This window comes from Hippoglossus stenolepis, chromosome 19 (assembly GCF_022539355.2).
Source record: "Hippoglossus stenolepis isolate QCI-W04-F060 chromosome 19, HSTE1.2, whole genome shotgun sequence".
Classification (NCBI taxonomy): Eukaryota; Metazoa; Chordata; class Actinopteri; order Pleuronectiformes; family Pleuronectidae; genus Hippoglossus; species Hippoglossus stenolepis.
This window is the reverse complement of record NC_061501.1, coordinates 18131766-18143679: the sequence shown is the minus strand read 5'-3', so window position 1 is coordinate 18143679 and position 11914 is coordinate 18131766. Positions and strand designations below refer to the sequence as shown.

General features: G+C 42.1%; 1 long non-coding RNA gene across 1 annotated transcript in view; it reads right to left on the bottom strand.

The window, feature by feature from the left end:
• LOC124851159 overlaps window positions 1-9460 on the bottom strand; it is a 34094-nt gene extending 24634 nt beyond the window's left edge. Inside the window, exon 1 of the long non-coding RNA XR_007032248.1 lies at window positions 9360-9460. This is a non-coding gene — a long non-coding RNA (uncharacterized LOC124851159). The remainder of the gene's footprint in view (window positions 1-9359) is intronic.
• Window positions 9461-11914: the final 2454 nt, after the last annotated feature.

Below are 11914 nucleotides of genomic sequence, written 5' to 3'. Positions count from 1 at the left end.
TGGTTGTGTTCTGTGTGTGTTTTAAAAAAAATATCAATATGAACTTCTCTCCTCTCGCTGGTTCAATCCCAGAGAAATATCAGTTTTTCTAGCAGCAGGCATCTTGGGAATTCTGTTCCACCCACTATGAAGACTAATGAAGATGTGGTTCATTAAAACTTTCAAACTTCTGTGTAAGCAAAGTGATAGAGTTCATTTTAACAACACTTTCCTATAGTTAACAATATAGGAGTATTGGTATTATGTTCTTTTCTATGTCCTTGTCCTTGAGTATTAGTATAGAGAAACAAAAGAAAATGATAAACATCAAGAAGGGAGATGAAGAGATGCATTGAGTATTTTATGTGATAATACAGTTCTATGTATACTTGTGGGTGGATGTACTATTAATGCGGATTCAGAGAAATCTAATTTGTGTTTCTAGCAACATCTACGATCCAGGACCCGGAGCATATTGTTCTCTACATCTCATCGACTTTTAATGACGTTAAGAAAAAGAAATAGCCGTGTTATCCATGGGGGTTTGATTTATTCCACTTGTTTCTCTTTTACTTTGGGTTTGCACAGGATCTCCTGCTTCTTCCTCACTTCAGGAGGAAGGTTTTGCATCAACAGACTTCTCTTTGGAGCACATCACAGATCTGAATGAATCTTGATTTTTGGTACCTCGCACATTATTCTCCGTCCTGAACAAACCCGAGGCTCGACGAAGCCGCTTGCTGGATGTTTTCTAACGTATAGTGTCCTAAACACCATGTGGTAAATTACACGCTCATCTGAAAATGTTCTGTTATCCTACACAGTACCTGCTGATTAGTGGGCAGCTGTGGAGATAACAACACCTCAGATCAACGGCCTGCTCACGTCGCTTCGCTCGGTTTGAAATCTCAACAGCTGCCTGCTCCCCGTTGTGAAGCTACACACGTAGATGCCGTCTTATTTTTTTATTTTTTGGGGAATGTATGATTGAATGAAGCACGGTGTTGAATTGTTGTTCTCTTGTTAAATGTATGTCTGGCTTCTCCGTCTGTCTATTTGTTCTGCTGATTCCTTTTTTTGCAGTTCTTTGCTCCGTTCATTTCATTTTCAGGGGACATTTGCGTAAAAAAAACAAAAAAACAATCCCTTTGTGCTTCAGGTTTTGCAGAGGACGGCAAAACAGGAGTGGACATAGTGAAATGACTAACTTCACAACGAGAAAAATCAAAGGGAGGCTTTGTAGAAGGAACAGCACTTGGTATTGCTGAGTAAAGAGGACCTAGAAAAACACTGGAGCCACAGAATGTAAAACAATGTTTGAAATATTGCAACAAGAAACACATCAGTTGTAAAGTTTTGTGTCTAAAGCCGTCTGTGAACATAATCCATCAGATTTAAAGAACGTGCTTTGCGCAGTTGAGTCAGAGCTATAAGTTAAGTGGTGATTAGCTGCAGCAGCACTGTCTAATGCAAAGCCAATAACACGGCCGAGCCATAAATCCACGTCCCTGTGAAGCTTTTAATATCCGAGCATCACGCCGAGCTGCGGACTGAAGGCTGCTGTAAATTCTACTGCTTCAGGAAGTGTTTGTGTTGCTGTGGAGAGCGAAGCATCGGAAGGTGGAGGGATTTGATGGTGGGGGGGGGAACACAAAACCCTGGAGTCACGCAGGTTGAAGAGGCTTCAACAAACAACATCAGAGAAAAGTAAAAACATAAGTCGTGTTTAGGTTGTAGAATCTGAAGCTACACAGTATAAACGGAGTCCAACACAAGAACCACATTGATTTTCTTGCCACAAAATATTTCATTAGGTTGTACATGTTTCATAGGTATATAACTTTAGTGTGTTTAAATGTGCATTTCAATACGAGAGCCAATCGCACGCGAGCCCCGGCGCTGCCCCTCTCCTCGGCCTCGAGGTTCTTCTGGAGGTAAAAAGATCAGATGGAGACACTGGACCTTGTTTCTGCTGAACCCCCTCGAGACCTGCGAGTTCAAGCCCCGTCCGTGCTGCAGCATCTTTCCCTGTCACATAACTATTACTCCTTCACTTTCCTGTAGGTTCCTGCTGAACCCTATTATTATGGTCTGTCTCCCACATTGCAATGCGAGACAACGGTTCAGCCAACGCTTCTATCCAAGCGCGATGATTAGCAGCTGATCTCAATGACTCTAAACAGAGTTTCTAACTGAATAGACGTATTGGATTATATAACATTGTAAAGGTTAGCCTCATTAGCAGAGTACTGCAGAATTGTGTTAGTATTTTGTTGTATTTTTAAAGAAAACATAAAAACATAAATGATCTGATAAGTAATAACAAGGAAGGATTCGATTTTAATTAAGTTCGACCCCCACAAAAGACATTTGTACATGCGCGTGATGATTTGTTCTTAAACTGGAAATTAATATTCCAACATTATATTACATAAGTCGGCCGACAATCCAATAATGAGAATAGTGTAAGAAGGTTTTTACTTGTCATAAAATAATTCTGTTTTCTGTCCAGTGGGAGGAATCAAAGGAAATGCTGTGCTATGCACAGATACACGTGCCCCAGCGAGACGTGATTATTCCTCCATCATTTCATTAATGGCGTATCCACATTATGTTTCATGTCTTGCCACTAATTTGACCACAGCGACCTGCGCTGAGCCTGGGACGTGGGGAGAGGGCTTCTGTTCTCCTCCGGGTCTCCATTGGCTTTCCAGGCAGAAAGAGAGAAATGTTCTGGGCTCGGCCAACTCACTGGTGACCGCATGATTAGAGCTTAAGTCGAAACATATCTCGTTTGATGTGAGGAAGGCATTTGCATGTCAGATGGAATAATACATGACAGATAACTCCTGATGGTAAACCAAGTGTGGGGCTAGGGCGGCTTTATTAGTTCAAGCGAGGTCCATTAAAGGAGACAAGGAGCGCTGACGCCTCGCTCTGACGGACAACGAGCAGGACTCGCAGCTGCTTCTGTGTCGTGGAGTTCTCATTAAATTCAAAAATGTACTTGTTGCGATTGCTGATTTTATTTTAGTTTTAATCAGAAAAGGTCAAGGTAGGAATTTAACGCCTATCAGAAGAGGAGGAGGCTCCACTTCCTCAGGCTGTGGGATACACGGTGCAGACGCTCGATGCCGTAACTTCAACGCTCTAGTTTTCTCGGATGTTTTCGTGCCCCCCTGCACGGCTCATAAGAAACAGGCCTCGTGTCACCGTTCATAATTCATGATGTTTCTTCGTGGGCTCTATTGTGGCCGCAAAAAAGACTAAAAGTTGGAAAGTGCCGCGATCAATAATGCAGGTGAAATATCGGTATGCAGACGAGATGTGACAGCGCCGGTGGGGGGCTTTCTTCTCCTGTCCTGTGCCTGGACCATTTAAAATAGACCTTTCTAGTACAACCAGAACGAGTAACAGCCAATTTCTCATGTCAGCGTAACGTAACGTAGCTGAAAGGAATTTATTTTTAACACGTTATCGATTACGTAAGTTGTCCGTTTGGCTACTCGCGAGGCCTCGTCCACCCGACTTGACTCCATCGATTTCTCCATTGACTGACCTTTAGCGAACTGAGACTCCAATGTGCCGATATAGAACTTCAGAAATATACCATGAAGGAGAATAAAAGATAAATCACAAAGAGCGAGTGTTATTTGAAGCCGCTGACAGAAACCTGCAGGTGTAGCCGTAGATAACAGACGTCTGTATATTACGAGCATAGAATAGAAAGTCCTTTGTTCTCTTGTTTGAGGAATTTATAAATTCCCTCGTTTCGCCGTTGTATATTTGTTATTTTTAATCCCCGCACCTCTTTATCTGGGGTCCAACTGTGCCACGTCTGCGTTGGCCACAGTGTGGTCGGTTTGTGCACCTCCAGGACAGACTGTGGCGTGTTCGTGAGGCAGACGAGTCCCAGCAGGGCCCAGTGTGGGTTAGTGAGAAGAGCAGATTACTGGGGAGCTTGGTTAAATCCTGGCGTCCTGACATGTGACGACACCTGCTCTGACTCACACTCCAAATCTCGTTTGATTCGCACAGCATGGACGTGCATTCATCAGACGCATATACGCTGGTTATAATAATGCAACTGCTGCTGTAACAAATGGCAACTCGCCCCTCGCACCCCTCCCCCCCCTGTGGGATTAATAAAGTTCATCTTATCTTATCTTACAAACACAGACTGTAATTTATGATAACAGTGGCTGCCTGGGAGCGAAATGAGAACCTGAACTTGCATTTTAATGGAACCAGATACACTCCAGATTGGAATCCAGGCAGAGACGGTCTGTGGTGGAGTTTTTGGACGAGCTGACTAAAGTGATTAATGTCATTCGTCATGACAAAACAAACAAGAGACGGCCGGTCAGTTCCCGAACACTCACAACAGCTGATTACAACAAATGACAGATTTCCAATAACCTACTTAGAGGAAGCAAAGAAACTGCAGAAAACTCCAGAATGTAACCGAAACTTTGAACGGCACATTAATCGGAATTCAAATCAAATTTAGTTAAATAGCTTATTACATGCGGTCATGTTTAAAATGTTTATTACTTGTCTCATGACTTACACTGCTGCAGCGCCTCTCTTCATCCTCTGTCTGAAGATAAAACCAATAAATCCTGACACCATTTAATTTTAAATGATAAATAAATGTTTTAATATGTTAGAAAATCACAGGATTATAATGTGTAGAACAATTTAACTTGTGCTGGCAGGGCATCAACTGTGTGTACGCTCCTAAAAAGACATAATGACTGAGGTCTCAACATAACAAGTCGATTTCCACGTATTACATCAAGGAAAATTAGAGGCCTCATTAGTTTTTCGGTGAAATTCCTCACGATTAAGAAAATAATCATCATCACGCACTGTTTTCTGTGACTTTCTGTATCTTCTCGTGAATTTCATCACAAAGGGAAACTTCTGTTCTGACATTTCTTTGTTGCCGTTTCAATCTTGGAGCCACTCTTCCAGGTTTAGAGCAATTGCAGTGCTTTACTGGCTAGTGGTTACGGACGTGGGTTGAACATTACAAAAAAAAATAAAAAGCAGCTTTTTTCCCCTTAGGAAAAGGAAATTACTTCTGAGCACAAAGGGAATGCATCAGTGGCGTGGCATGCTGCCTAGTTTGTTATAATTACAAGCAAAAGCAGCTCTGAATAGGCATCTTAATGACCAAACAAATTATTGCATATTTCAAACCCATCTGGATAATTTTCTTAGGGGAAATGTAATTGCTGTTCAGAAAATGGCGTACGTTATCTTTGCTGTGGAACGAGTGTATGCACTCACACACCTGAGCTGAGGCATAATGCTGATTTATGTTGGAACCAAGATTATTCTGTTTTGTGCGACGCAGGTGTGACGGACCTGGTAAAGTCTGGTTTAACGCGTAGTGATATTATACTTTTACAGTGATTGCATTATTGAAACATGAAAGTTTAAGATGATCAAAATGTGTAAGTTCAACATGCGTTGCCTCCCTCCATCATGGTGTGGTACCCAGACGTTTTCTTTCATCAGTGTTTGGCTCCATCTCCTGGACGATCAAAAACACAACACGTAGATGCAGAACTACTTACATCCATCATTAGTCCTCACGTGTTTTCTTTAAAATAAATAAATGCAAGTTTATGGATTAAGGATATAGCAATTTCAAAGTGTAGAAATAAAGAAATATGACAGATGGGCTCTGTCTTGGATTTAGTTTGTCTTTAAAAAGACAAAGTTTTGATATTTAGCCTTTTAATCCACTGGAGCTCCTGTTATATAGTAAGGAAACTACATGGTATTAATTTAATAGACAAACCAAGTTCAGTAGCATGTGAAATATAAAGTATTGATGCCTCAGTTTTACACCAGCAGTTCAGAACACACACACTGTATGTAGGTTTAATATCCTTGATTCAGCAGAGGGCAGCAGAGATCTGTGAACAAGCAGCAGGTGAAGCTCGATCAAATGTCTCACAGAGAGAAACTACAGCACATATGAAGTAAATCAAACCTTTCAATCTAATTACATCAAAACGAACTATGAGCTGAATTAAATCATTTCAAAAACAAAACTTGCTGTCACTAAAAGAAGCTGAAAATCGTCCATATACAAGATACACAAATACATAACATGCATAATGAATTTGCATGAATTTCCATCAGTAAGGATGTAAGTATAACGGTAAATACATTCATATAGACTCATTTATTTAATGTCCATATGTTATGAAGTGGAAAAAGTATTAGTTTTACTTGAGCAACATCATAAAGAAATGCTTTACACTTATTTTCTTTAAAAGATTATTAAGAAGAGAGAGAATTCACCTTAAGTCATATTTCTTTAGCATCTGAAAAAGCCAGAGAAGCTGTTTTCTGACCTTTCCCCAGTGTCCATGGTGAGCGGAGCTCACGGTCTCCAGGAGGAAGCTTCACAAAGTATTTGCAGAGCGACATTGATCTGCTGCAACTCTCAGCAAGAAACTATCTTATTATTGCTTTAGTGTCCTAAACTAACTCCTGTAATGGATGGAAAGCTTTGGGACTTGAATGCTGTGTCTTTGTTGTTTTCTGTTTCACGTTATTTATTTTAATTACTACTTTCATTATCCTCACATCATTATCACTTACCACTAATTAGCTATTCTCAGTCATTGGGACGGTTGCATGTGACCACGTTGTTTCTTAAATCTGTGAAAATGACCTTAAGAAGTTGAGAAACCAGATCTACTAAACAAAACGTGAGTATCGCAACTGGACAAGTTTGACAGATCACCTGAAAACTGCCCTTCTCACCCCCCCGCCCCGCAGAAGCCTGGGATAATCGCTGGTAATTCTCACTCAAGCTTTTATGGGTATTTGGGGACGGCCCTACATGTGACCTTTACGTCCATTAATTGTCACTCCATCGGGGGAACGCTCCGTTTATCAAGTAATGACAAAGAGCCGGCCCGCACAACGCGAACTGAGGAATGACTGCAGCGGCTCGGGATGCCTTTTCATTAGGTGACTTATACGCATGGCCCCATTGAGCGGTTATGATCATGGGCATTTTATTTTCATGTTCCGCAGATGAAATGGTGGCGAAACGGCTGATTACTTTCCCTGACTCGCCCTTGCTTTCACCCTGTTTCATAATGAACACACGCACAAGAGACAAACTTCCACTGGAGAACGAGCGCAGGCGATCGCTCTAAATCTGCCCGAAAAACTAATCTCCCCCCATATTTAACCCCTTTATGATCTAATCTCTAATCAATTGAAGGGACATTAGCGATTCTCCCATCCTTTCAGAAACCACATTCCCTGACACTCGAACATATTAAACACAGAATATTACCAACTGTCGCCGAGTTGTCTACGTGTATGTTGCAATGCCAGCGTTTAACAGATTACAAAATGTTCATACCACCCCCCTTTTAAATAATCCCTGTGACTGCCGCCTCTGGCTTTTGTGTACGGGGGGGTGTGTTCCAGAGGTCAGCCCAGATCCCATCTCTTATTTCCCACGTTTGTCGAGCTCCATTCTGCTAAGCGTGTCCAAATAGGGTAATTCCGTGTTCAATTAAGCAGGGCAGACACAGGACATTCAACACAATGTCAATGAGATGCCACTAAGAGTGAGCTATCAATTTGATAGACAGTCAGAGAGGTGGATAATAAGCGGGTGTATGTCCCCTGATTCTGCACCACCCAAGGCCGTCCCCACAATTGAATTACACCGGGCGACTTGGTGAGTCACAGCCGACGGGGTCTCGTGCATTGCAAAGAGCCACCTTGCGCCGACTGACTGACTGAAATGTGTTTGTATAATTGTGCGGTTGTCTGTGGCTGTCGGTGGCTATCATCGCACTGTCTTCTCGCAGCCGCGGCCGTGAAGCCGGTATAAAGAGACCCGCTAGGCCACACAAAGCACTGCAGTTGTCCTTAGGCAAGTGGCCAGAGAGAGAGAGAGAGAGAGAGAGAGAGAGAGAGAGAGAGAGAGAGAGAGAGAGGGGGACAAGTAAAGCAGGGAATTAGGGGGATGGGGGTGATGCTGCTATGCACAGCGAGCCAAATATCCCTGGGCTACGAGCCAAGTGGCCAGTCACAAGGACGGCATGCCAAGAGAATGCCATCCGGCCAGGTTGCACAGCCAGATAAAAAGCTCTGTGGGTTGCCTGTAGCACAGACATCCCATAATACAGCGAGCTCCTCTCCACTCGCTAACAAGCATCTCTCCAGACCCGACTTCACAGCGATAGCATAACCGTGTCCTGCGATCTCTGAAGCCGAATAAAAAAAAGAAAAAGGAAAATACTCCTGCGGAGTCGTGGTAACTCTGCCCAGGTGTGAAAATGCAAGATTTGACGATCGAGTGAGATGCTTCAAAGCTTTTGATTTTTTTGATTTTTCTTCTAAATGCAGAAAGCCCAGAGCCGACACGTTGACATCTTGTGTTTCTGGGCTTCCGGTGGTTGAGCGTCTGAACAACAGGTCGTCAGGGTGTGTTTCTACTCACTGTTCTCCCTGAGATACGTCGGGCAGACACCGAGAGACGGATGGAAAAGTTTGGAGAAACTTTCAGAAACGCTCAAGGTCGAATGAGTCCAGACGATTGTGATGGGGGGAAGTTTCTTTTATCATCCGTCATCCAGCCAAGTTGAAAACTTATATTGTAGTCATGTGATCATTTCCCGAAAGATGCCTTTGTCCATTTAAACGTAAAAAACCAAAGAGTTTCTCTAATTATGTTAAATGTCCATTACAGACTAAGGAACTGGAGAGTAAGCAAAACTCAGAAATTATCAATTATATGAAAACTGAACGTTTAGAAGATGAAAGAAACACAATGTTAATGATAGTAGTTATATAATAAATGGGATTTGGTTGAACAGAATGCAAGTCAATGCAATTCAACAATATATACTGCGATGTAAATCAATATCAAACCGGTAGTAAATAAAACATGCTATTTATAATTCACAACTCAAATACTTGCTTCTCCTCAATTTATTTATGCTTTTTGTTTTTGACTTCACAAACAAACCAGAGAGAAAGTGTCTGATGAAGGATTTTTCGAAAAATAAAGACACTAAGGAATTAGCGATCGGTATTAAAACTAAATTATTGAAGACTGTTGTATTGTGAAGATTCAATGTTATCAGAAGACGAGAAATTAGGAAAATAGAATATCTCACCTGCTGTGTTTTAAATATTACACACACACACACACACACACACACACACACACACACACACACACACACACACACACACACACACACACACACACACACACACACGCACACAATAAAGTATTTGCAGTTCAGGGCAGAAACACAGTCCATCACTCACAGGTTGATATAGAAGTAGTTTCATATCCCGATAAGGATCTTTACTAATACCTGTTTTTGACCGTGTTCCTTTGCTCCGTGTCTGTGCAGCTCTGAGCAGCTGTTGCCTTCCTCCATCTTCACGAGTCTTTGCCATATGGTTTCGCCTCCAGCAACATCACATGCAACATCTGAGTGTCGGGTTTGTTCCGAGCACTCACTTCTACCTTTCTGGCTCTTATCTCGTTGGACTCTCTTTACTCTTTGACATTTAACACGAGAGACTGCTGCTCTCTTTCTCTCTTTCCAATCCATCAACTTCCTTAACCTTCATGAAGTTGTAATCTTCCAAAAACCAAAAGAAGGGTATTTTTCAACCACGGTTTTTCTTTTTCCCCCGAAACCTAACCAGACTTTTAAACAGGAGTCGTTACATCTGAAATGTCAGCGAAATAAAGGTTAGAGCCAAAAGCACGAGAACTTACTCGGTTCAAGTCAAGAGACTAAAAAACTTGTTTCACCACTGGAGAATATTCCAGACACGTCTGCATGTAATGGTTGATGTTGAGCTCCTATATCCACAAATGCCAAATCCACACCAATTATTGTTTAAATGCTTTTTTCCTTTGGAATTCTGTGAAATTCCCAAGATCATAGGTTCAGATTTCTATCTGTAATTTATGCTCTTAACAGTGTTTGTTTGACTGGCAGTGATTTTAACTCGGGGGGGTTAACGGCACCAACCTCAGGAGCTAAAGTCGGTTTGTGGGTGATTCATCTTCACATGTAAATGAGTAAATAAACACTGGTCACAAATCATCTGGGAGGAGACACGTCATCAATCATGGACGGATTTCTTTTCCCCACATGTTTCCAAGTTGAGCTAAAACAAAACTAGTTGACTGCTTTACACCGACGCTGCTGTTTACTATATTAAAACACACACATGTTAATATCTGTATCTGTTATTATGGAGGAATCATATGTACATGTTGTTTTTATAAAACTCCAACCCTCTTATACTAATTACAGTGAGCAGTATTTGGCAAGAGGCCGACCTGAGTGGATTTCACCTTCACAACACATGTGAGCAAAGAGGAGCTCCAGAGGTCCAACGAAGGGCGGAGATGATAGAGGACATGCGTCTGTTGTTTCACTGGAAGCTCTGCTGCCGATGACAGGTGCCAGCTTGGCTAGGCCTTGTCAATACAACTCATATGTTTCATATTTATAACCTCCTCTTCTTCTTCTTTCTTTTTTTTTACCCTAAGAGCCCGCGATGCATTATTTATGCTGCCAGGACGATATATTGAATTTTTGCTCCGACACTTCACTGGCATATTGTCCGGCCAACTTCAAGAAGGGCAACGGCAGATCCCAGCGTTTGTTTGGGAACATCAAACTATCGATTTCAAGCTGGTGCTTGTGTTTATGTGTAATTATTTGTTTAAAATATCGTTCCTTACAATGACAGGTCGTGGCGTTAGATGTCCTCACACTTGTTTCCCAACCCCTGTATTTCCTCACGATCCTTTTGTCGTGTTCAACATTAAAGCCCCATGAATATTTAATCATCAACATGGAAGCAGTTGGGGCGTCTGTATTGGCCAGAGAGCTATCTTTAGCACTTGGCTCGGTGAGAGACGCAGGAAGGTTGGAGGGAAGTAATATGACCTTAATGTGTCAGACCCGAAGACCTCGCCTGGCTCAGCGCCGCCTGTCAATATTACATCAGGATCAGCACTTTCTGAAACGGCACAGAGGCTGAGTCTCGGCAGTGGGGGGGGATGCAGAGCCGCCCCTTGTTTACTGTTTACAAGCAGCGGGGCTGTAGTCGCCCTGTTTCAAGTGTCTCTTTCAGGAATCATATGCGTGTTTGGGGCTTGGACATGATAAGGCCTTGTCAATACAAGATTTATTGTCAACAGGATATAAAAAGGCGGCCGCGGCAAACAAGTCAGACGATGCAACTTGGCACGTGTTATACATCATGTCGCAGTTATCTCTGATCACATTGAGCCGCTTGTTAGATATTAAACCCGCAGGTCTGAGTTAAGGACGCGTGCTTAGCGATGTATTCAAGGTTCGACCTTGGTTATGTTTCAGGTATGTTCCTTTAATGCATATGTTATCTCCTGAGGTAATCAAACCAACGCTCAATCCGGTCACCTTTATATTCATAGAGACCCAGGCTGGGGCCGTGTATTCATTTCAGGACCAGGTGACACACGTGGACAGATTATGAATGCTAATGGACTTCTGGCCAAGGTCTCAGTAATGCACAGTGTTTTCTGGTGCTCCTATCAATCTAACAATATCTTGTTTTTTTAGCAAGCACCAAATGTCCTAGATGAGAATCTAGCAATATTTATGTGAGCACAAAAAAACGCTAGAAGATTTATGCAGTTCCCTCCACAATATTGTTTTTGATCAAGCTAAAAGATACGACTGAGCTCTATTCTCAGCTTTAATATCCCTCGGCCACCTGAAAAGGCAAATGCTGATTTCCAACATCCGATGGAAAAAAACAAAGTTTGCCTTCGGATAGATTTAAACTTGAAATCCCACATAAATGATCAAATACGTGCGAACTAAACAAACAAATGAGAAATATAGAGATGATACCG